Here is a 26,750-nt window from a genome sequence, read left to right on the forward strand (position 1 = left end):
ACCGCCATTCTGGTTGGATGAGCGTCCACCTCTTCTTCGGTATATGGACGTGAGTTCAGCAGCCTGCTGGTCGGTCATGCTCCTTCATGCACTGTCGTGCCTCGGATTATTATTACATAAAATGAAGTCCAATGCCCTTTTACTGAAAACAGTCTTCCCAAACAAGAATGCTTTGCTTATTGCACCACATTCTTAGAACATTTTGAACAACACTGAGCAATTTTTATTCCTAAGTCACGTAGGCACAAAAAGCATCTTCTTTTTGGCATTATTCTTGGATGAAATCCATATCCACCTCCTGGGGCCGTTTGACTCCACACCGGGCAAATGCTTGAAGGACATTCATGTTCAAGTTTTGATTGTTGACTCTGTGCTTCATATGTGGTCTTATATGTTCAAGGTTGTAACAGCGTGCCAAGCTTGTTTCTTATGGCTGCTAAACGTCGTCCTTCCAGATTTGTACAGTATACTCGTACAATAGGCTACAATATTAGTTGTGATGAAGTAACTCCATCCATGCTTCGGTATTGACGAATATTCCTCTTACGACACCTGGAGAAATGTGTATAATATTATGAGTAGCACCCGGTTAGAAGGTGATAGTGTTTTACTCCACTGAGTTCCATCACTTCCGATCAGAATGTTCGCAGACAGGGAGTATTTTGTGTATGAGTGATGTCAGACGCTTCATCACTACTTATGTACAATGTATTCTGAACTATCTGATATAGACCTGTATTCAGGTTCATTCCCTGAAGCTTTGCTAGATTCATCCAACCATTCAGAAATTGCGGTTGAAGAATTGTAATTATCTGTGTTTATTGTAGTACTTGAAGTAGGCCTTTCTTTAGAAACACTAGTTGATGCCATACTCTATACAAAAGAATAAAACTTTCTAAGTTCAGAAATAAGTGTGTAAATAGAAGTAAGAATAAACATTTGCATGATTTCTATTTTTTTTTCTCTCTATGAGGCCGGGAGGGGAACATCCCTATACACCGCGAACTGAAGCCTATTGTGCGACCCTGAAATCAGTTGCAGCCCAACGACCGCACCCACGCCGAACCGACCTAAGCCCTAACATCCTAACGACCAGTCCCGTCATCCCTCTACCATTCCACCACAACAGCCTCCACCACATTCCCCCCTCAAACGGTTTGAAGTATACGCCACCCGTCCCGTCTGCCCAACGGTCTGAGGTGTAGGCCACCCCTTCCGTCGGGAGGGGAGTGGGTTCCTTTGCTGGGTCACCAAATACAGTTCTTTGAGATATCCATGGAGGCCGGCCGAGAGCATCAGGAGTATCGAAGGGCCGCCGCAGGCGTGATCTGAAGGCCAAGAAAGACAACCGGAATAATAAGGAAAGGATGATGAGGAGGGGGAAAGGAAGTGGCGAGAATGAGTGGAGTTCTATACGCCTGATAAAGTTACCTGATATTCATCCATAGGTGTGAGGGAAAACCCCCGAAAAGCCTCACACAGGCAACTCGTCTCAAGGGGGGAATCGAACCCCGGTCCAATGGGTTCGGGAGCGAACACATTACCACGAGACTACAGCGGTGGATGTTATTTCTATTAGTAAGACATAAAAAAAACACAATTAGAATAACAAAAATACTTGCATTTAACAGCACTGAGAACAGCAGCTTACTCTGCCAATGTTAAATCCAAAAATGGTTATAAAATTAAAATGTTGCAACAGTGCTACTAGGATACAAATGCCAGAAGTGTCAACATTCACATATTAACGGTAAAACATAAAATTGTATGGCTGTATAATGAATAAAGCAGGACAGGCCTGAGAGGCCCCTGCTGTGCATTATACGTGTAGCATTAACAAAAATTAATTTTAAACAGTTTATTTTAATGTATCTCCTTAAATGATCTTACAACATGTTCTTAGATATATTTCAGAAGATTACATGAAGTTTGATGCAATTTCATAATATTTTAACACTTTTAAGAGAGTAATAAAATTGATGAAAGGCCTCAAAGACCTCCGCCATCCATCCTAGGGTTAATCCAAACCTAGAAGCGCAGAATATATTATTGTACACTCCCCCAGCTAAGAACTGGTAAGAGTAACCCTTGAATGTTGCAGTCCGCACAGACCGGCGATCCGCGCACATAACTGCACATTCAGAGTCTGATTTCTGACATGCCTGCTTTAAAATTAATGAATGCAGGAAGATATGCGCACAAATGAAGTTTATCACTCCATACAGAACTCCATTATGGGATCTCATCGGTAAGGACATAAGCTCGGTATTTGGTTCGTGATAGATCTTGGTTCTGCAGAGCTTGAAATAGAAGCCATGTACAGCCATTCGGTTGATTAGATACCTCAGCTCGTAGTTAGCGCGCGTCCATTCGCTTTTTATCATGGCATCTGTACTGTAGAAATCCTCCCAGATGCATTCTTTCTTTTGCTTTTCTTTAAAATTAATTGAATATGATTATTTATTGACCGTATGCACACTAAACAACTGAAAAGAAGGAAAGAAAAAAGAGTAAATAAATGGGATCCGGAATTTTCGTCACCGATTTTTCGTAACCCGGTGATTTTGTCACATATTATATTTTGGCAATGCAACTTTTGTCACCGATTCACTTTTGTCACCACCATATTTTGTCACTAATTTAATTTCCTCATCACTATTCGCCGCCATAATTTTTCTCTCCTTCGTGTCGCTTCCCTTGATAATACTTATATAAAATGATACGCAATAAAAATTCCTACTTCATTGTGTTCATATTGTTCATTTCGTTTCCAAGGATACATTGAGTTTTTTGTTTCGAAATCTTCAAGTACAGGATTCAGTATGTTTATATTGTTCATTTCGTTTCCAAGGATACACTGATTTTTTGGTTTCGAAATCTTCAATTACATGATTCATTGTGTTAATATTGTTCATTTCGTTTCCAAGGATGCATTGATTTTTTGGTTTCGAAATCAAGTACAGGATTCATTGTGTTCATATTGTTCATTTCGTTTCCAAGGATATAGTGATTTTTTTTTTTTTTTAGGTTTCGAAATCTTCAAGAACAGGATTCATTTTGTTCATATTGTTAATTTTGTTTCCAAGGATAGATTGATTTTTTTGGTTTCGAAATCTTCAAGAACAGGATTCATTGTGTTCATATTGTTCATTTCGTTTCCAACGATACATTGATTCTTTGAATTCGAAATCTTTAAGTATAGGATCCATTGTGTTCATATTGTTCATTTCGTTTCCAAGAATACATTGATTCTTTGAATTCGAAATCTTCAATTACATGATTCATTGTGTTCATATTGTTCATTTCGTTTCCAAGGATACATTGATTTTTTTGGTTTCGAAATCTTCAAGAACAGGATTCATTGTGTTCATATTGTTCATTTCGTTTCCAAGGATACATTGTTTTTTTGGTTTCGAAATCTTCAAGAACAGGATTCATTGTGTTCATAGTGTTCATTTTGTTTCAAGGATACATTGATTCTTTGGATTCGAAATGTTCAAGTTACAGGATTTATTGGTTTCAAAATCTTCAAGTTAAGATATGGTGGTATTATTTTGATTCGTAAAAAGTAATAGATCAAGAGATAAGTTAATCTATAATGGACTTAATATACAGAGCACAAGTTACAAAGACCGAGATTGTATGGAGTTGTGATCACCACGACATTTGTAATTCACTGGGGACTATTTCCTCAGATAAAGAAAACCATTGTAAAAGAACCTACAGAGCATTCGAAACACTCAGCAAATTGAGGTAGAACTGGAGCTGCGGAATGTGTCGAAGCAACGAAAGCTGAAGTTGAAAATTCAGCGAAAGCTTCGTCATCCAATTTATAACGACATACAATACAGTTATTATTTTGGTGACGAAATCTCCTCGGTGTAAAAAATGATGACAAAATGTATATGATGACGAAATATCTTCGGTGACAAAATCTCCTCAGTGACAAAAAAAAACGTGATGACAAAATGTATATGATGACCAAAAAATACTGACGAAAAATAGGTGACAAACTATAACGGTGACTAAATTTCCAGTTACGAAAAGTCCTAGACCCGAATTAAATAAAGAAAGAAAAAATGAATAATTTTAAGGGAAAAATTGTTCCGGGGCCGGGTATCGATCCCGGGACATCTGGTTGAACGTACCAGCGCTCTTTCCAACTGAGCTACCCGGGAACTCCACCCGACACCGTCTCAACTCTTCCCTTTATATCCACACAACTCGCGTGGGCTTACGAAGCGCCAGAGACACACATCGAGTGCACACAAACTCTATGTGACTTGGAATTGTGAAATTATTCAAATCTGCTTTACAGGGAGCCTTACCTGAAAGACTAGAGTTGCATAATATATACGTCACTGTGTACGTTAACAGAAAACCACAATTCCAAGTCACACAGAGTTTGTGTGCACTCGATGTGGGTTTCTGGCGCTTCGTCAGCCCACGCGAGTTGTGTGGATATAAAGGGAAGAGTTGAGACGGTGTCGGGTGGAGTTCCCGGGTAGCTCAGTTGGAAAGAGCGCTGGTACGTTCAACCAGAGGTCCCGGAACAATTTTTCCCTTGAAATTATTCAAATCTGCTTTACAGGGAGCCTTACCTGAAAGACTAGATTTGCAAAGAAAAAATGGTTTTTATCTCATCTAAACATTCAAAACTTTGTAGCAAGCATAGTACCTATTAGCCTACCAAGAAGGACGTATAAAATTACTAGAAGGAAGTCTTTCTTGCAGATTCTTTAGGTCTTACAAGCATTGTGGATTAATGAAGTAGTATCTTTTCATGATGTTATACTGCAGATAATAATTACTGACAAAATTCCTTGTATCTTGTTTATTGCATACGTTGTGAAATTATTACAATGTGCTCTTCAGTTTCAGTGAACAGAATCTTCTATTGTTCTGTCAGTTTTATCAGATTCCTTGGTAATTGATCTGAAAGGAAATTGTAAGTTTCTTTTCCAAGATAGAAAGATAATATTTTGAGATCACTATGTTTACAGACTCCTTAATAGCTAGATATAAATGGATTTAATATTTTTGCCACAAATCATGCGATACAAAAATAGATAGAATCACATCAAATTAATAACTTCCATTTGGTCTTTGCCTTCAAGCCTTTTTCATCCTCCTGTATTTGAAAGGGACTTCAATCTTACCAATTACTTGAATTGGAAACATTGGCCCAATTACTTGAATTGGAATTGGTCATGAAGTCTTTTTAGTCGGTATTTACCTGAGCTGCATCAACTACAGTACTAGGTTATTTAATGTAAATGGTTGATGATAGCGAGATGATGTTTGGCGAAATGAAACCGATAAATAAATGATCACTCGATGAATTTATTATCATACCCTTTTTATTGTGGATTTTATTTACTTTTTGTATTTTTTTTCTTATTTTTTATTATTATTTTATTACATTCCATTTGTTGCATTCTTACTTACGTTTTCCCTATTAACTATTTGCACAAACCGAGTTGCTTTTATTATGTTCCAATCTTTAGATCTGTATTTTACTTTCTTTTTTCTATTATGGTTATGGTATTATTTTCATGTTGTTTAGTGTCGATTTTCTTATGTTATTATTCTTTTTGTAATATGTTAGTATTCTGTTCTTTAACTTTTTGTTACATTTTCACTGCTTGTATACTTTGTAACCTGGTAGAGTGTAAGAGAAGACCCTATGGCCTTAACTCTGCCAGTATAAATAAATAAATAAATTATTATTATTATTATTATTATTATTATTATTATTATTATTATTATTATTAACACTGGATTTGCTTATATCAATCTCACGAGAACATTGCCTCATTGACTTCTTTGGGGATTGTGCAAAAGCCTGCATAATTGTATCAACACTCTCGTTATCGGTGGAACTTCTCTTTCTTCTGCACCGCCCTTTCAACACATCTTGCAACGTTCCGTCGACTTCAAACTTGTCTCGGATTGTTGTGATAGTTAACCTTGTTGGTGGTTGTGTTCCAAATTGAACCCTCCAACGTCGTTGAACCTCAACAACATTCTCCACTTTCCAATAACATTTCAGTATCCACTTACGTTCATCGAATGATAATTGCACCACCACGTTTGTTTATAAACATGCTTTCCACTGCCTTCTGAATCATAAACAGCAAAAATCGTATTTCTATCTCATTTCTCTGCTGTGAAATAGTATTTCAAAGAGTGTATGCATCAATTTGGGACACTCCGTATATGCAAACCGAAACGTGCTCATCCATCATTCATTTTCTTCCAGAATCGTCATATTGAAATATATGATAATCATCTTTACTTCAAATTGTGACAAGAACAGTGTTGGTGCTGTTTTTACAGTGTGTAACCATAATTATATATATATATATATATATATATATATATATATACATACATACATACATACATACATACATACATACATACATACATACATACATACATACATACATACATACATACAAGCAGCACTTCTACATTACACGAAATCCATACTCTTCATAAATACACTAAAAGGGCCGTTATTCATAGACATTTTTAGCGCGGGCTTTCGGTGGATTATCAGCGTTTTTCGTATTCATAAACCAGTGTTAGCGATAGGATATGATTTGAATTCTGTACAAGTAACCAGTGGATAGCCGGGGATGGCTTAGTACGCTCGTAGCGCGTGCTGCGAAATGTCTATGAATAGCACCCAAAAAGTTTAAAATTACATGCCTATAATCATTACGATAAGAAAAAAGCGGACTGAATATAAAAATGATTACGTACAACTAATTTACTTAATAGATTATATTAGTATGTTTTCGAAAACTCCAACAACACTCCCTTACCATTAAAAATAGTCTGTCACGTTGTCAGGACAGGCTTTGTTATTTGCAGCAATATCATCTATCACCAGTTTGTACTACAGTTCGCATACATCGTGCGCAGGTGATGAAGCCTTCAATTTTCCCTCACCTCCTGCTCCGAAACCACCAAAGCATGTGAATATCAGTTGTTGGAAATAATATCGGAGTATCGGTAACAATTAATACACTTTAGCAGTAGATATTTCATCCCCGTGACGTGTTAGGGTAGCATTCCCCCTCTAATAAGCAGTTTCCAGCCAGACGAAGGATGTTTGGTGTTAATGGATCCGGATCCAGGGATGTAATATTTTAAAAGGGTGAGAAGATGGGTTCTAACAGTAGCACCTGGCTGCTACCACAGGCAGATGCGTTTCCACTCCGTGATGATCACAAAATCATGCAGCGTGAACCCACGTGATTCTGCTAACACATTACTGGACATAACTATGGCCCACGGGCTATATAGATAACTCTTCCAGGTGTCAGAACTTTTCCGAGAAAAAGTGAGGTAGAAGAATTCTTGTGCGAATGTGTAGTTATCTTATTATTCAATTTTTTTCCCTTGTGTGATTTTTTTTCTGTTCATCCTCTCTCTTACTCTTTTTCGTTTTCTTATTCTTCTTTACTTCCATTATCGACACATACAGGGTTGTTTCCGATCTCTGATAACGAATTTGAATGACGTCATGTGCGTCAGGAATCACACCGACAGCTGAACTGCGGCGAAAGGCGACAGACCAGTAGTGAATGATTTTTCATAATCAGAGTGCACTGTGTATCACAGTAGCAATGCCCAAGAAAATCGAGCCTTTTTGGGAGGGTACATAACAACTCTTTCCGATACCAAGTACAGTTACGTAAAAATCATAGGAACATGTAAAAAACATGGTATCGTTATTTCCAAGAAAGGCATTTTGTGTGTACCTAATAAGACTGGCAAAGCTCGGATGGGATAAATTCCAGAGTGGAAAAAGCAAGCAAATCCACTCCCCGTCACAAGTCACCGCACTCCACGAGATGATACAAATTAATTCCATTCAAACTTTACCAATCTTATTAAGTACACAGAAGATGCCTTTCTTGGAAATAACGAAACCTCGTTTATTACAGGCTTCTTTCATTGTCACTTAACTGTACTTGGCATCGGAAAGGGTTGTTATGTACCCCTCCCAAAATGGGTCGATTTTTTTTGGGAATTTCTGCTGTGAGTCGCCGTGCACTCTGACTATGAGATCACTCACTACTGGTCTGTCACCTCGCGCCACAGTTCAGCTGTCGTGTGACTCCTGACGCACATGATGTCATTCAAATTCGTTATCAGAGATCGGAAACAACCTTGTACAATTTTCTTTTTTCTGTATCTTTCCTTACTTCGCACTACTCTTCTCTTTTCACTTTGTTGGTTTGTGACTTTACTTTGTTGTTTTATTTTTCTTTGTTTTGTTTTGTTTGTTTGTTTTTTCATTTTTTATTTGGACATAACTACGGTCTGTAGGCTATATGGATAAGGCATCAAAATTTTTCCGAAAAAAAGTGAGGTAGAAGAATCCTTGACGAATGTGTGGTTACCTTATCATTCAAATTCCCTCCCCCCCGTATGATTTGTCTGTTCCTTCTCTCTCTTCCCTCTCTTCTTCGTCTTTTTGTTCTTGTTTAACTCCTTTTTGACACACAATTTTCTTCGTTCTGTATCTTTCCTGACTTTGTACTACTCTTCTCTTCTAACTCTCTTCGTTTGCGACGTTTCTTTGTTGTTTTATTTTTCTCTTTATTCATTTGTCCTTCCTCATTTTTGCGTGCTTGCTCTTGTTGCTACTCCTAATCCAGTTCATATTCTGTTTCATAAGTCTGCCATTCTTAATTTTCCTCCTTTTATTATCTTAAGCTATTTCCCTTATGTACAGTACTGATCATTCTAGCCTGATTCCTGTTACGTTTTTTTATTCTTAATTTTTTATTTTCTCATATTATTTCCTTATTATCACCTCTTCGTCCTTTTTTCCCTTCGTCTATGTATTACCGTTTTCCTTTTCTTCAAAGGTCTATTTTTTTTCTTCCTGTTCTCCTTTCGATAATGTTTCTACTTCTTCAGTTCTCACACTCCTAGCTATAATTTTTTTTCCTTTTATGAGAAAATTTTCTTCTTTCACCTTTTTTTTGACCGTTTTTGTTCACTTTCTTTTCACTTCCTTACAATTTTCTCATTTCGCTTTTCTCTTCTTTTCTTCTTTATTTCCTGTCTACATTCTTTTCTCTTCTTTATTTCATATCTACTTTTCATTCTTTATCTTTTCACTTCTTCTACTGTTTTATTGTCTTCGTTTCTTTCTTCTATTCTTTCATTTTTACTATTTAATCTTTCCTTTTTTATGTTAAATGTATAAATTCGGCCTCCGAGGAGGAAAATAATGTAATATTTTGATATAAATTTAATTCAAGTCACTCATGATGCAATATAAATAATAATAATAATAATTATTATTATTATTATTATTATTATTATTATTATTATTATTTATTTATTTATTTATTTAATCTGGCAGAGCTAAGACCAGTAGGCCTTTTCTTCCGCCCAGCCAGACTCTGATTCGAATTAAGTACAATTGGTTACATAGTTATTACGTTAATATCTAGACCAGCGGTCATCAAAACACTGCACGCTCGGGCTAGCGTCTCTTACCCGCGGACAAGACACTGCCCTAGCGTGCAATCGTCGCTGCTTGCGGGTATGCTGTCTCTCTACCCCTTGTGCAGGACGGAGCAGAGTTCCTTACCCTCCATGACTCTACCCATTTCAGCGAGTGCTGACGACCACTGATCTAGACCATAAAACAACATGAAAGTAAATAATGAAAGTTGGATAAGTAATGTTAGTGAAACAATAATAAACATTGGTAAGAAATAATAATAATAATAATAATAATAATAATAATAATAATAATAATAATAATAAGATAATGTAAATATTTATTCTGTGATGTATATAACCATTAAACATTGAGAAACTTGAAACATCTATTACTTTTAACTATATACATTTATACCGTATATATATATTTTTTTATATATATATATTTATATATGTATATATATATATATATATATATATATATATATATATATATATATAAATTGTCCTACTTTTCACGTGCGATATTATTCTTGTCTAGTGTTAATATTATATTATATAATTCCATTGCCGCTGTAATTTAAATTTTAGTTCCTATTCTATTTTATTTATTTATTTTTTATTTTCTATATTTCTCTTGTATTAATAATGTACCGGCATTATATAATTTCTGTAACTGTAATTTTAATTTTATTTCCTATTTTATTTTATTTTATATTCTCTTATAGGCCTATTAATATTATATCTGAACTGCGACCGAACACGAGCGCTGCTCATTCGATCTCAAATTTTGTTAATACTACTGTATCTCCTTTTTTATATTGATTGTATTATTTTATTTCTGTTTCTCTTGTTTGTAATTATATTCTTTATTCTGCATATTTAAATTTAAATAAATAAATAAATAAATAAAATAAATTTTAAGAAGAATTGTTAGAAAAATATTTTCTTAGTCTATTCTTAAATTGGTTTGAAATGGAAGGATAAGATCATATCGTCATCTGAATGCAAGAACTAGGTAACTCGAAATTTGCGTTTTTTTGTTATCTCTGTTAGAGCATAGCAAAAATCGCACAGAATGTAATGCAAGAACTAGGTAACTGATTGAACGATACCAGCGACATCTATTTTTCCAATATAACAAATAGGTAAAAGAAAACGAGACATTCCTTAGTGCAATAAGTAAATAAATAGGCAATATCTCAAAATATGACAAATTTAATTAACTAGTTCTTGCATTATGACGATATTATGTAGAAAAATAAGGCATTATCTTATATTATTGTTTGAACAACAAGCTAAAGGAATACAGAAAATATATACGGGGAGGGGTACAATTCATATACACAGGTTGAAACGGAAAAATGTCATTAATTTCAAGGGGTTATTCTTCGAGATGTTTCAAACAAAATAGTTTAATACAATTTTGCTCGCTTTGCTTCCTTTTCGAATTAAAAAAATTTTTGATATGACTAGCGACAGTCATGTCTCGGAAGGAATTCGAACTCATGACTGTTTCGTCGGCGCGAGAATAATGAATGGTGATGATGACATCATTGTCAGTACAATCCGGTCACACGTTACGCATTCGTATTTAAGTGTGACCTGACAGGAGGAAACTGTGACAAGGAACACACCGGAAGTCAGACAACCTGGCGCGGAAAATGTGGCAATAAATCAAGGCAGAGGATTCGCATCCTCTCCCCCATTAGACAGACGGACATGAGACAATACTCGTACTGTGGGGATGAACACGTGTTGCTAAGATGTTCAAGTGGGGTGATCTCCCAGGAGTAGGAGGGCTGATGTCGCAGAGTGAATGTAAAAGTGTTGTAACTAATATGAACTTTTGTTGTTATTAACTACTGGTATTGCTTTTGTCCCTCTTTAAAAAATTACTCGGTTTTGTGTCTAGCATATAATCCCTATAACGGAAAAACTTATTGAGATTTAATAACAAGAGTGTAATTTCTTCTATAATTAAAGATTCCAGATTAGTTACACATTTTTCATTTTATTTTTTATGCTGTGATACGTTTTTCAAGGAGCACCATATCTTTGTGGTTTAATACAGTTAGAATTCTCATTGTGATTGGCATAAGATTTATTTTTTTAATCGGTTACAGCAACTACTAGATTATACAGGGTGTTCAAAAAGTATCCAATATTTTAGGAGGTGATAGTATGTATCAAAACAAGAAAATAATGTCTAATAAACATGAGTCCTACAACACATACTTTCTGAGATCTGAACACTTGTTCATAGGAGGTTTTTTTATTTTATTGGGTTGTTTTACGACGCTGTATCAACATCTAGGTTATTTAGCGTCTGAATGATATGAAGGTGATAATGGCGGTGAAATGAGTCCGGGGTCCAACACCGAAAGTTACCCAGCATTTGCTCGTGTTGGGTTGAGGGAAAACCCCGGAAAAAACCTCAACCAGGTAACTTGTCCCGACCGGGATTCGAACCCGGGCCACCTGGTTTCGCAGCCAGACGCGCTGACCGTCATAGGAGGTGCTCAATGTGACGTCCATTTATGGCAGTGCATTCCTCTGCCCTTCGGCGTAAGGAATCACGCACTCTTTGAAATTGACCTGGTTGTTGTTGATAACCAAAAAGTATAGGGGATTTATATTTGAGGAACGAGCAAGCCAAGGTGTGGTGCCTCTCCAATCAATCCAGTGGTCCTGAAATGTCAGCGTCAGGTGTTCACGCTCATTGCGGAAAAAATGTGCTGGTGTGTCATCGTGCATGAACCACATCTGTAGTCTTTGCTGACATGGCACATACTGCAGCAAGGTAGGCAATACGTTAATAAGAAAGTCCTGATAACGAGCCCCAGTTAATCTCTGTGGTAGCACGCATGGCCCTATTAATCTATCGCCAAGAACGCCTGACCATACATTTATTGAGAATCGGTGCTGATGCCTTGTTTCTTCAACTGCATCGGAATTTTCATCAATCCACACATGCTGATTACGAAAATTCACAACACCATCTCTGCTGAACCCCGCTCATATCTGCAACCAAACTTTTATTTTCAGTATTCTTTGCTACGTATCAGTATTCCATCAACTACGGTATGATTATCTGGTAGCCTGCTGTATTGTAGGGCAGAAAAGTGCATTGCCATAAATGGACGTCACGTTGAGCATTTCCTATGAACAAGTGTTCAGATCGCAGAAAGTATGTGTTGTAGGGCCCATGTTTATTAGACTTTCTTTCTTGTTTTGATGTATACTAACCTCCTAAAATATTGGATACTTTTTTAACATTCTATATAGCGTCGGTGATGGTTGGTATTTAACGAGATGAGTCTGAAGATTCACCATGGGATAACCTGACATTCGTTTTGCATTTGGAAAAGCTTCAGGAAAGAATTCAACCTGGCATAGCGTCGAAGTGCGAATTGAGCTCTCTAACCGCTAAGCTACGCAGGAGTCTATTTGAGTCGTCATCCTCAGAATTCGCTTCGTCTCAATTTTAAGGCTCTTTTTATTTCATTTTAGTTGTGTTTTATCCTTCCTGAACATAAATCTCTAATCGCACGATATAGAAACCTCAATTACTGGCACGATTTCACATCTAAATTACGGATTGCATTGTCCAGCTTATTTTCTGTTCAGAGCAATCAGTGGGAATTTGCTGGTTATCAATGCAGTGTAATAATTCGCAGAACCAATTGATTTTTGTTACGGTTTTATCATTTAGTACTTAGCGACATATTCCGTAGGCTTAATGCCAATCTCTAAAAAAGTGCATTATTATTATTATTATTATTATTATTATTATTATTATTATTATTATTATTATTATTAGTATTATTATTATTATTATTATTATTATTATTATTATTATTATTATTATTATTATTATTATTATTATTGTATACTGGTCTGAAGTGGTCATGTACAGTGCCTGAATAAATTGAACTTTGAGAAGGGATAATTACGTTTAGGAAATAGTGTTGTCACTTCAGACCAATATACTGTAGTTTCGTTAATTCGGCCAGAGAATACGGTGATATTATGTTAGTCATACAGAGAATGAAATACATGACCGTAAAAAAATGCTGCTAGAAAGCAACATCATATAAATAGCAAATTGTATTTGTAATATTGAATTATTTCAACGTTACAATTGCTTGTTTGTTATAATGTGTAAGTATATGATAACGTTATGCAATTTGTGTTCTTTTGTTTTGTGTATTTTTTGAAAATATAATTTCAATTCATGCTTCGCCATAAATGTTGTAACTAAAACCTTGTGCATCCCTCGTCTTTATCGTACGGATCGTTCTCCCCCCAGGCGTTACTTGCACTTTGTTTACGTTTTCACGTGCCTAAACGGGACGCTCTACTGTAGATGAAATACACTCATCAAAATTATCTAAGGAACACAGTATTTTTCATTTAATTCTCAAAGAAGAAACGTAGTACATGACATGCAAGTATTATTCTGTATTATTTATGTACAGAAAAACATTCTACACGGTATGAAAGTGTGTAATAATGTAAAAAAAAACACGCATAACCTTTTCTCATGATGAAACGATTAAAGTTTTAAAATCTCGATGGTTTCGAGTAGCAGCATCTCTTGCATTCAGTACTGCTCGACACCTTCTTGGCATTGAAGATATGAGATGAAAGATTTCATCTTGACCAATGTTCTGCCAGTGAATTTTGAGACGTGCGAACAGCTGATCGAGAGTCTCAATGTTTTCAATGTCCTCTATAACTCTTTTTTTAAGGTTACCCCACAAATTCTTAATTTGTTTAAGATCCGAGGACTGAGCAGACCACCCTAGAACTTGAATATTGTCTTCAAAAACATTGTGTTGTTATACATGTGCAGTGGCATTGTAGTGCATTAGGAGGAATTCAGGACCAATTTCTTCAGCAATGGGAAAGACTATAGGCTGCAATATCTCTTGAATGTAATGAGGTGCTCCTAATGTTTCTTCAACTAAAACGAGGTCAGTCTTCCTGTGTGCCATTATTTTTTCCCGTATCATGATAGAACCTCCTTGGAATTTATGAATCACCTGTACATATCTTAGTCTTTCTGCTTGATCTGGTTGTCTCCATATGCGTATCATTCTGAAATATGGATGTAGACCGAAGCGTGATTCATCAGTAAAGAGAACCTGACCTCATTGATCATATCTATCCAATTTTCATGTTGCTGGCACAACAGAACACGAGGTTCTCGATTTACACGTGAATAGCAAGACACGCCAATGACCGACGGGCATTAAGACCTCTCTCGGGCAATGTGTTTCTAATGGTCTGAGTTGATACAACCACATTCCCAACATTCTGCAAAGCACTTCTTAACATGCTTGCAATTGAAATTCTTTCTCTCAAAGCTCTTAGGCACAGAAATCTGTCTTGTGCGGCAGTTGCAACTTTCGGTTTACCTGAATGTTGTTCTTCATGACTACCAAATTCACGATATCGACTCCACATTCTTGATATTACGCCTCTTCCAGTATTCAGACCCCTCGCTGCGTCAGCTTGTGTTCCACCGTTTTCAATTATATAAATTGCTTTAAACATGTCATCGCAGCTTAAATGACGACGTTGAGTATTCATTTCTACTATTTTTTTTTAATGTTTTACACTGTTGAAGTTACCCGAATTCTCCGTTACAAATGAATTAATCACCCTATCTGTCGCACTAAAATAAGAAATTCCAATGTAATAATGTAAATAAAACAAAACACTGGTTGCTATGGTGTATGGTGCATAGATAAATGAATAACTCACTTATGTGTGTCGAATGCTTCGTACTTATTTGAGTTTGGAAATAATTTTTTTAATAAAATCATCTGTTCCTTAGACAATTTTGATGTGTCTATTATATTCACACTGATTTTTAATATTTGGGTCACCAAGAAGAGTTTGGGCATTACTTACGAAAGCTGCATCGTTTCCGTCAAACATCTGTATGACTCTTTTTACCCTTATATACAATGATTGTATTGTCTTGATTTTATAATGCGCAATAATCGTATACAAAACGCGGAAAGTGCTTGCTTAGGCCTGTGTCAAATTCGCTTCCGCTGCCTGTACTTGAAACACGTCCGGCGTCGTGTGTTCACTTTGAATCGACCTCAAACTAATACAATTAATATACCGATGTCACGGCCATTGTTATGAAACAGTACTGAAATTAGATTGAAGGCCAGTGACTAATATTTTTAGGTATGTTAGTATCTTGACCAGTATCTTCCAGTGGCGTATACTGGTTAAAGGGTTTGGGCTACCACTGACCCTATTATTACACAAAATATATTTTAAAATCCCTATAATAATTTTTTATTTTATTTTATTGGGTTATTTTACGACGCTGTGTCAACATCTAGGTTATTTAGCGTCTGAATGAAATGAAGGTGACAATGCCGGTGAAATGAGTCTGGGGTCCAACACCGAAAGTTACCCAGCATTTGCTCATATTGGGTTGAGGGAAAACCCCGGAAAAAACCTCAACCAGGTCCCTATAATAAAATTCCTTACATATTTATGTGAATTCCAGACGTCTTGATTGGGACGAAAATACGTTGATGACTTCGTCCTTGAAATTACAGTTGGGCCACTTGCAATGTTTCTGTAGAAATGACTTTTTCAATGGATATTAGTGCCAATCCGGATAAACGTTCTTGTGTAGGATTTTATTCTCTTCAACGCAGAAAATGTTCTGTCTACCGATGCTGACGTAGCTGGTATTGTCACAATTAATGTTGCCAATTTAAGGACTTCAGGAATAACTTGGTTCAGCTGGTTTTCATATATGGCAGATAATATTTCATGGATAGGTTTGTTCGAAAAATCAAAGACTTCTGCTGAATATATTACACTTAATTCATTTTTCAAACGTACTTGATCAAAGTGACTGTTATAGGACTGAAATAATTTGTTTAGTGCCTCATTCGGGAAGTTTTCTCTATAAGCAGAAAATTTTTTAGAATCTAGAAGATGTGTGAACTGAAGCTTTCCATAATCAGAAAATCTGTCAGTAATTTCCATGTGCATACGATCTAGTATGCTGTAGTACAGCTGCCTGTATTTCAATTCATCATCTCCTTTTCTTCGCTTTAATGGTGGTTCCATTGTATTGGCTGAAGAATTTTCATTTTCCATATTACTCCATATGGACGGAAACCCACTACGTCTGAACTCGGATATAGTATTTTTTTAACTTTGATACCTCTTGCAAGTAGTATGCTATGTCTAGACTTTTTGTCTGAAGAATATTGAAGAGCACATCTGTATGTGCGAACACTCTAGCATAGACTTCAAGAAGAAATATATTCTGAAACTGTGTGAAAAAATTCAAATATCCTTGAGCCTGCACAATTACATCATCATCCCAGTTTTCTTCAGAGTCATTACAAATTATATTTTTAAAGAAAGCAGTCCGTTTTTCTCTGTATTCCTTTACTGTATTTACAAGCCGAGATGTAAAATTCAATCTAGTTGGTGCTACTTTAGGGAGTTTCTTGTTCAAACATTCCTTGAGTTTTCTGATCTTTTAGGAGATGATGAGAAAAATGTAACTAAACCCGACAGTGTTCTTGAAAAAAATGCGGCATTCTGGAATGGATGAAGTAGTTTGTTGCAAAACTAAATTGAGAACATGGCTGTAACAATGGACAAATAGTGCTTGAGGATACTTTTCTTGAACTTTTGTTTTCAAGCCATTAATATTTCCCGCCACAACTGAAGCACCATCGTATGTCTGTGCAATTAACTTATTGCCGACATTGTATTCTGCTGAAACAAAGCAACAGCAGTTTTGTCCGAACTGACATTTGTGAATCCTATAAACCGTTCTTGAACGTTGGCAGTACTGTCGACGTATGTTAAAACAGTGGACAATTGACTCTGATTAGAGCAGTAACTTGTTTCATCAACAACAATGGCCACAAAAGGTTTTATGTTCTTTATCATAACCCCACTTATAGAAAATATTAAGTCATTCTGAATTGCGGGAGAAGTACCACGAAATACTGTTGAACTCTCAAGATGATTGGCCAGTAAATGGTCAAATTCACTTAAGGAACTTAAATATTCAATATAATTTCCTCTATTGTCTGATTCCACACTCTCGTTATGACCCCGAAAAGCCAATTCTTGTTTTCCTAGAAAGCAGACTGCGTTAATAAGACGCAGTAAAATCTCCCGATTTTTTTTTACAAGAGCATTGTGTTGGTTGATGAGTAGAGCTTTTTGCTTATCTAGCTGTAAATCAATTCTTGTCTTTCCAAAGTTTGCAAAGTTCATGCTACTACAAATATGAGCTTTTGATTTGTCGTATTCTAGGACTGCCGTTCGAAGGGAGTTCATATTAGAAAACCCCTCTTTTGACCACACATTAGTTTCGCGGCTAAATAACAAACATGGCCAGCAAAATAGTTTAGACAGTTTAGAAGTACCACACAACCAATTCCACTTACCATATGATGTTGAAGTGAAATGGCGTGTGTACTCACGCTGTTTTTCTTTTACGTCCATGGACAAATTTAACTCAGGAGTTGGTTTTTCCATTTTCACAATTTCAACTTTCTCGTTGTTATGTACGACGGTTAAAAGGCACTTTTAATAAACCTTCTATTACACAGTCATTTTCAACACAAACCTCTCCAGAAACTTGTTCTGCCATATTTTTCACAATATCACTTAATTGGGAAATTAAAAACTTAATAATTCACAATTAATATAACTCTTAGACACTCGAACAAATCACAGATTTAAAATACTGCACTGCAAGAACACAATTACATTCATGAGCTAGCGTACTAAGCGTATTGTTGCTTCGTGCCTGCGAAGAAACCGATCACGAGAGCATGATGGAAACAGAAGAGAGCGGGGGGATGGGCAGTTGTGCGACAGGACGGCGTGCGCGGGACGGTCACAGGCTACCTCACATAGCAAGCGGTTTCTCCAGCGATGCCGCCTTGACAACTTGTTTCTTTTCGAGAGCAGAGAGCGCATATAAATCTAACAATTACTTTAATTTTAATTACTGTGGTAAAACTAATAATACAAAATTATTACATTATGTTATATTATAAACTTTTTCTTTTGTAATTTCCTTGGGCTACCGCCGGTAGCCCCGGTAGTCCGCAAAATACGCCCCTGCTATCTTCGAAGTATGCTAGTATCTTCGGACGGGGTTGGAAATTGTTAAAATGTAGATGATAGATCTGAATGAAGTCCATGTTTGTGTATTTTTTTGTGCATTGTGAGTGCTGTGTAATAGATATTGCATGCTGGTTTTTGTTGTTTCAGAAGGAGGTAAGAGTGGGTGAAGTAACAGTGACCAATTCTGAGTCGGGTAAGTTGCACCTGTTCTTGACTGGTAAAAGGGACTTCAGGTGAGGTGGATCATTTTCTTACAACGTGTGGCTAACTTGGTGGTAGTTGGTTCCAGTAGTGCTTCCATTTAAATATCTATAGGTGCTTTGGAAAGGTAGTTCTGTACGTCGATACATGATGAGTTTTCGAGTCATATGTAGCCTATTGGTGCATACAGAGAGGAAGGATGAGGGCATGCCAATCGGAAGCCAGAGCTGCGTCTCTTTCCAATCACGAGCTACTCTTCAAAGCGACACGTGGTGTCTGACTAAAGAAAATGCGCGATATTCAATTTTATGAAGATTGTGTAATATTGTTATGGTATAGAAATATTAGTGGGACAATATATAATAATTCTGGAACCGGTCAGGATACATGTTCATTATTTCATTACATCGAATAATATGCCATATTTCCTTCCCTTTTGCAACCACAAAGGATGCACCCAAAATTCTCTCTCTATCTCTCTCTCTCTCTCTCTCTCTCTATATATATATATATATATATATATATATATATATATATATATATATATATACGTACGTGGGTCATTTGCAGAATTTGTATAACAAATGATATCCATCAATTCTTACCCTTCCCATTATTGCATTTATAACGATAGAATTATAAATTCCTAACAGTGAGTAGTTTCAATACTAATGTAGTAAACGTCACAAGAATTATTTCCTTCCTGTAAAATATTTCACGTGAATAGAATAAAATTCTCATACTGATTGCTAAAATTCAGTGCCCATACTAGTTAAGTTTTTAAAATGGAGCATGATTATGTCCAGATAAAGGTTTGTTTAATAATGTAATTGAGAAAGAAATTAAAGAAACATTTGGTATTATCAAAACTTCTTCATTTATGTCTGAGTTTATATTTCCTTAAATATGATTACATAATTACTCTAGTCCAGTAAGTCAGTCAGATCTGTTACACTATTCTGTTCCTATGTATACACAGTTGAAAATGAAATCCCACAGATGTCAGCATAAGCCAAGATGAAGCACAAAGACCCATTCGATTGTACTGCTATGTTCACTCATTTTGATTTGGCGAGTTTGTGTGTCAAACTCTTGCTCTGTGTTTTAGTCTAAGCGTGCATTTTTACTCTATCACATCTGTTTGTGTTGTGTTTTCCACAAATAACAACATATAAAGTCAAGATCAAGAGGACATAATAGTACACGTGTCCAGTAGTTACATTGCTATTTTGAATATTTTTAAGCATAAACATTTTAGGTTCACATATGCTTGTTTGCTTTGTCATGTCTGTTACCTGTTAGATCTGTTACTCCATGTCATGTCTGTTACATCATTCAAAACAATGCTGTAAAGCAAGGTGAATGAGTGTACAGTGGCTGATTACCAGGCTTCGAGACTTCGGACCCAATAGAGCAGTTCAGTGGGAAATCCGTATAACGGCGTACTGAGTATAGTGGTAAAGCGTACAGTGGGTGCGGGTACTGTGGAATGAATACCAACAAATACGCAAAGGAAAACGCTCTGGATTTGAAGGTTCTGACGAATAATTTGGTTTTCATACAAACCTATTTTCAAACTGTGTCTGAAACTATTACACGGTTAGAAAAGTTAAAGCAAGATATGCTGGAAGCCCTCAAATTAATTTATAAAATGACACAGAGAATTAATGAGATATCAAGTACAACGGTTACTGAACGTGTAAAACAGAAATGGAAATCAATTTTATGTAAAAATAACGGATATGAAACATTGTGTAACATAAACAACAAATTAGTGGACATAGAGTCACCCGGGAATAAAGGACTGTCTCTTAGAGACTGCAATGATGTTAGGTTTTTTCGTTTTGCTCCTATCACGTTATGAGACGTAGAGCGCAGCTTTCCACAGTACAAACTTTGTCAGTTAACCGAAAAAGATTTACGTTTGAGACAGTATCTTGTAGTACATTGCAATTCGGTACAGTAACTGCACTTCCTAAAGACGACCAATATGATAAATGAAAAAATTTAAATTGCTACGTGCTTATTTCCACCATTAACACTTTGTATAATTAAACACAAATGCTTATAAAAGACAGGAGAATAAATGCTTTTCATATTCTTTTGACATTATCATTGTGTAATGTATATTTACTTTCAGAATGTACATGTGTGTGTTTCCCCATACTACCGTACTCTACTCTAAATAGCAACGTCGTTACCTCAACACATCTCTATCTACCTGCAGCGAGTCAACAACCTATAGTGCATGCACAGTAAACTTATTGTATCGGGTCCAAAGTCTCGAAGCCTGCTGATTACTATGGCAGATACATTGCACTATATTAATATATGCAGAATATGCACTAAATAGCACTTTAATTTTGACGTTCTCAATCGTCCATTTGTTTACAATTTTTGCAAATGACCCACATACATACATACATACATACATACATACATACATACATACATACATACATACATACATACATACCACCAAAGGAAATTTGACGAAATCATTCTTCCCGAAGGTCAGCGTCAGATTAAAGAAGAAAATACCGATGTCTTCCAACTTGACAACGCTTGTGACTGGACACGGGAATATAAATGCCTATTTCCATCGTTTCAAAATCAAGGACAGTGCTATGTGTGTATGCGGTGTAGGCGAACAAACAGTGGATCATGTAATATATGACTGCATCAAATTTAAAAATGAAAGAAAAACTCTAGCAAATTGTATACATAGGAGTGGTGAAAGGTGGCCCATAGACAAAGACAAATTAGCTAATAAGTATACAAAACAATTAATCAAATTTGCGAATAGTATAGACTTAGGAAAACTACAATAAAAGACATAACAAAGACATAAAATAGGAATCACAACTTCTTAGAATTAGTGATGTAAGTGTAGATAGATATAACGTAAGAGGATTGTAATGAACAGTATATTATTTAAATGAGTGTAAATGTTAATCACAACTTGTTAGGATTAGTCAGTGTTATAAGTGTAAATAGGAATCACATATTGTTAGGATGAGTAACGAACAATTATAATTTAAGTAAGTGCAAATAAGAACCATAACTTGTTAGGCTAAGTCAATGTTATAATCAATGAACAATATATATTTCAATGAAATGTAAATAGGAATAATAACTAGATAGCTCAGGATTAGTGAGTATATAACGTTAAATGTAAGCAAGGAAGTATTCATCACATGTTAATATTGTATATACATATATTCGTATTGTCAAATGTAAACCAAGGCATGTAGTACTGCAGGAACTAGTGGTGGAGCATGCTGTTGTATATAGACTTCATATATATATATACATACATACATACATAATGAGAGCTGTGTGACGCTGAAGGATTTTTGACTCTCCAGTATTATACGTACTTTGCTCACGTCATGTCCGTGCCACGTTTCCTCTCGACGTCCGAGCCACGTCCTATCTTCGTCTTCTCTGTATAAATTGCTCTTTAGCAGCTTCGTGGGCTTTCTCGTTGCCCGGTATGTTTTGGTGGGAAGTAATTCATATAAATGCAGGGCGGAAGAGGACCGATGCACCAAAATTTAAGAAGTGATTCTGCATGTTAAATATAACAAAACTTTTATTACACTTTTGCTTCGGTGAAGCACCGTTAAACAGGAAAAAAATAGTATTTGCCCAATGTTTGCAGCGCTCTACTGCGGTAACGGCCTGAGAGAAATGGCTGATTGCTATACAAGTAGATAGATAAAAATAATGTGAATAGTTAGTGTCGTGGACTTTTTTTCTTTTTTGCATGTTAAACTGTTTAGATATCAATTTCAATTGAAAAATAGCGAAAATCGTTCAAATAAATCTTGCAACGCAACGCACTGTCGTACGCAGTATAGAAGAGGGGAAGGGGAAGTTGAGTGCAGACCGTGCTTGGTAGAGTTATTGCAGTAGCCAAATGCTTAATTGAAACAACGATTTTCTCTAAAACGGTGAATGTTACAGAAAAAACTCATTTAGATTTTTCGAATTTCTCCTCATGATCTATTACCAGTTTCATTTTGGTGCAAATGTTACCATCCAACCTGTATAACTTCTTTACCTCTCTTGTGAATGATGGTGAAAAACTACTATATAGAAGTTTCAAGTCACTTGTATGGTCTTAGAGGCTTCATGGAGTGCTTAGAGAATCTGAAAATATTACATGTGATTTAAAGATTAAATGACGCGATATGGAGCAGTGTTTGGCATATGCTTAGAGTATGTAGGTGGAATAATGATCGGATAAACTTGTATTATTTACGAGTTTCTTCAGGAAGTATTACTACATTTATCTATGACTTTTGTAGTAATATTATATCTAGCTACAGATCCTTCAGCTGTCACTTAATCCCCAGCCGAGATGAAATGATCATAAATTTAAGACCAAGATTAACAATCTAAGCCTTGAAAATAAATTGCACATTGAATTATTCATTCCTTTTCATGAATCATTACATCTGTCCTAGGATTGGGACACAGTTTTTCTGCATTTTACTTACAAAACACTAGTATTTCCGCCACAGATGAGGATTTAATTTAGTTTCTTTCAAATTGTCGGTTTTCACGTCTCCATACGCGATTCTTTCCTTTTAAAAGTTTAGTCTTATTATACTTATTATATTTTTCTTATATGTTACTCGTAATTATTATTTAGGCCTACATATTTGCCAGACAGTTGCACATTTGCCTTACTTACATACTTACATTAGTCGCCTGGAATCTGAAAGGATAGCGGCCTTTAGCTTCGTCTGTAAAACAGAGAGTGCGCATGCGCGGCCATATACTACCTGTCCTGCTTCTACCCACCGCATGACGTCACTCATGCTTGCAAATCCCAGGCTGGAAGTGTAGCTACTTACGGCTTTTAGAGAACCCGGAGGTTCATTGTCGCCTCATATAAGCACGCCATCGGTCCCTATCCTGAGCAAGATTAATCCAGTCTCTACCATCATATCCCACCTCACTCAAATTCATTTAAATATTATGCTCCCATCTACGTCTCGGCATCCCCAAAGGTATTTTTCTCTCCGGTCTGCCAACCAACACGCTATGTGCATTTCTGGATTCGCCCATGCGTGCTACATTCCTTGTCCATCTCAAACGTCTTTGTTGTGTCCGTGTCAGAGAATCAGTCTCTTTTCGAGGCTTATTTTGGGATTTCGTAACAACTGTTTTTTTTACGGTGATTCGTTGTTATCCTTCGTCCAATCCCCAAAGCTGGAGGACCATCCATTATTGGCTGTCCGCGACTGCTTTTGTCAGATAATTATTTATTTGCAGTCCATTGAATTTGATTCATATATCAAATTATAATTTATTTATGTGTATTTGACTCCATAGTCTTTTACTAATTTATTTAGTATATATGCTACTGTAAATGTACGAAGACCGGTAAATCTTAAAATTTATTAGCCTATATAATTTGAAATTTTACCAAGAGATGTTGGTAAATCTCAGGATTTACCGATCAGTTGTGGTAAAATCTTATTAATTTAATAAAAAAATCTGTACTAAGATTTGCCGTTCTTCGCAATTTTACATATCCATTTCCGATTCATCTCTTTATTGTTGTTTTAGGATCTATTTAAAAACATACATAAAAATACCTCAGCAGTGACTGAAATAATTTATATTTATTTTAAATTGAAGTTATTTAAGTATTCTTACATTCCAATGTGATTATAATAAACAATATGCCTTATTAAAATAGTGAAAAATATTAATATAGTTTTAAGCATTGTCCGTTATATTATTCCGTACAAAATTAACAAAGCCTTTATATTCCCTCAACAGTCCAGGTCCACAAATAAAATAAACATTATGAATGTTAATTCTTGTTACAACAAGGTTGGCTGCTATGACATTTTAGAATTACACAACATGGAAGATGATTTACACAAACTTTTTTGTTCAACACTTTTTTTAAACAATTACACTTTTTGAACCCTTGTCCTCCAACAAAAGATAGTTTGCCATTCACTTCCCGTACACTAATTTCTTCTTTTCCTACTTCTTCGATGATGATAAAATTTTCTTTGCACAATGTAAATTGGTTCCTAGTGTACAATGATTTCAGTTTGCCAGCTTTGTTACCAAGTTTACAAAATTCATCGTCTTGAATATTTATGACCACTGCTATTATTGATTTTGCGTCAATTTTTGCCCGGTCTACATCGGATACTTTAATTCTCAAATTTTGTCCGACTGAAAGTTTTGGAATTTTGTTACAAGTGGCTGCTTTAATTTTCTTTCTTTGGCAGCCTCTCGGAACCGCTTCACTTTATCGATCCTGTAATTATGTCTGAACCTGCACAACGGAGGCAGAATTCTTCGTTCTGGACTCTTCGATCTAGCTTTTACCAGCTCGCATCGGCAAATCCTGAGATTTACCAACATTTCTTGGTAAAAGTTCAAAATGTATGGATCTAATAAGATATTTCGGGGTTATACCGCACTATGACGGTAAATGTTAGATTATACCGGTAAATTCTAACATTTACCAGTCTTCGTACATTTACGGTAACATATATTTCCTTAACGACACATTAGTAAACGAACACTCTTCTTACAGGTCACATTTTGTGCAACAGTTTGTAACATTTTAAAATTTCTTTTCATAACTAAAAGTTACATTTGTTCACATCAAATTTTTGCATATTTAAAAAGAACAAAACTAAAATTCTTTCAACCATTTATTATCATAATACACTGCTATTCGAAATTGACTGAGCATATTGGGAATTAATTCAATAGCTTTCCCAAAATATGCTATGAAATATTTCGTATAAAATAATTATTTTTCTCGAAAAGGAAGCAAAAACGAGCAAAATTCTATTATACGTTTCTGTTTGAAATATCTCAAAGAATAACCCCTTGAAATTAACGACATTACTTACGGTTTACTCTGTGTATAATGTGAATTTATTGTATTTAATTAGTGTTTGTCTTTCTTCTCTAATGTTCGTGGAGTGTATGTATATATTTTATTAATTATATTTTACAGTGTCTGCGTGTTATAAATATTAGTTGAATAAGTCTCTTCCTTTATAAAGCACATACTTGAACTAATTTTAAAACAACATGAATATAAGTGCTTTTCAAGAAATGTCTTACTCATTAATTTGGAATTTATGGTACGCAGTACTTTTGAAGATTGACTTTGCTCTTGTGTGGATAACCGCCAGATTAATGCACAAACCTATATTGTCATCTCACTTTAGCCACACTTTCCTCTTTCATGTCTGCACCTCAATATCGATGTGGTTGATAGATAAGTGACGTCAGTACATTATGTATCTGACAGATAACATAGACTGCTGATGAGATGCATTGCAGTTCGTACAGGCTTTTAAATTGCAAAATGTTTTCAGAAAATTTCTTAACAATGTGCAATGCCAAGCACATCTTTATAATTACTACCACTACTAACCGCTAGCTGCCTTGTAGCTCAGCTGGCAGAGTGCTGGCTTACTAAAACCGCGGACTCGATTTCAAATTCCGCTGGCGTTTGAGATATACTTGCGCTGGAGAAAGGCAAGATTCTTAAGATTTTTCTCAGGATTCTCCCGTTTTCCTCATCATTTCACCAACGCTCTCCAAAGTTCTATTTTCATTATCATTTCAGTTACAAAAAACCAACGCATCCACTTGTGTTTATGGAGAAACAATGGGAGTATAAGGATATATAGTCCCGACGCTGTTATTTCCGGGGTGACTCCGCCTCTTTGCTTACGTCTTAGAAAGTGAAGGCTCTATAAAGTCTAGGTAGGTAGTATCGTTAGCCATTTTTGTTCTTACGTTGCCGAGCTACCATACGAGGAATCTATTTGCCACACCGCTAAACATTATCATGTCGTAGCTCCTATGATAATAAATCAAACGCAATGTAATTCAGCAAATAATTGAGCGGCAAA

The sequence above is a fragment of the Periplaneta americana genome, chromosome 11 (genome assembly GCF_040183065.1).
Source record: "Periplaneta americana isolate PAMFEO1 chromosome 11, P.americana_PAMFEO1_priV1, whole genome shotgun sequence".
Lineage (NCBI taxonomy): Eukaryota > Metazoa > Arthropoda > Insecta > Blattodea > Blattidae > Periplaneta > Periplaneta americana.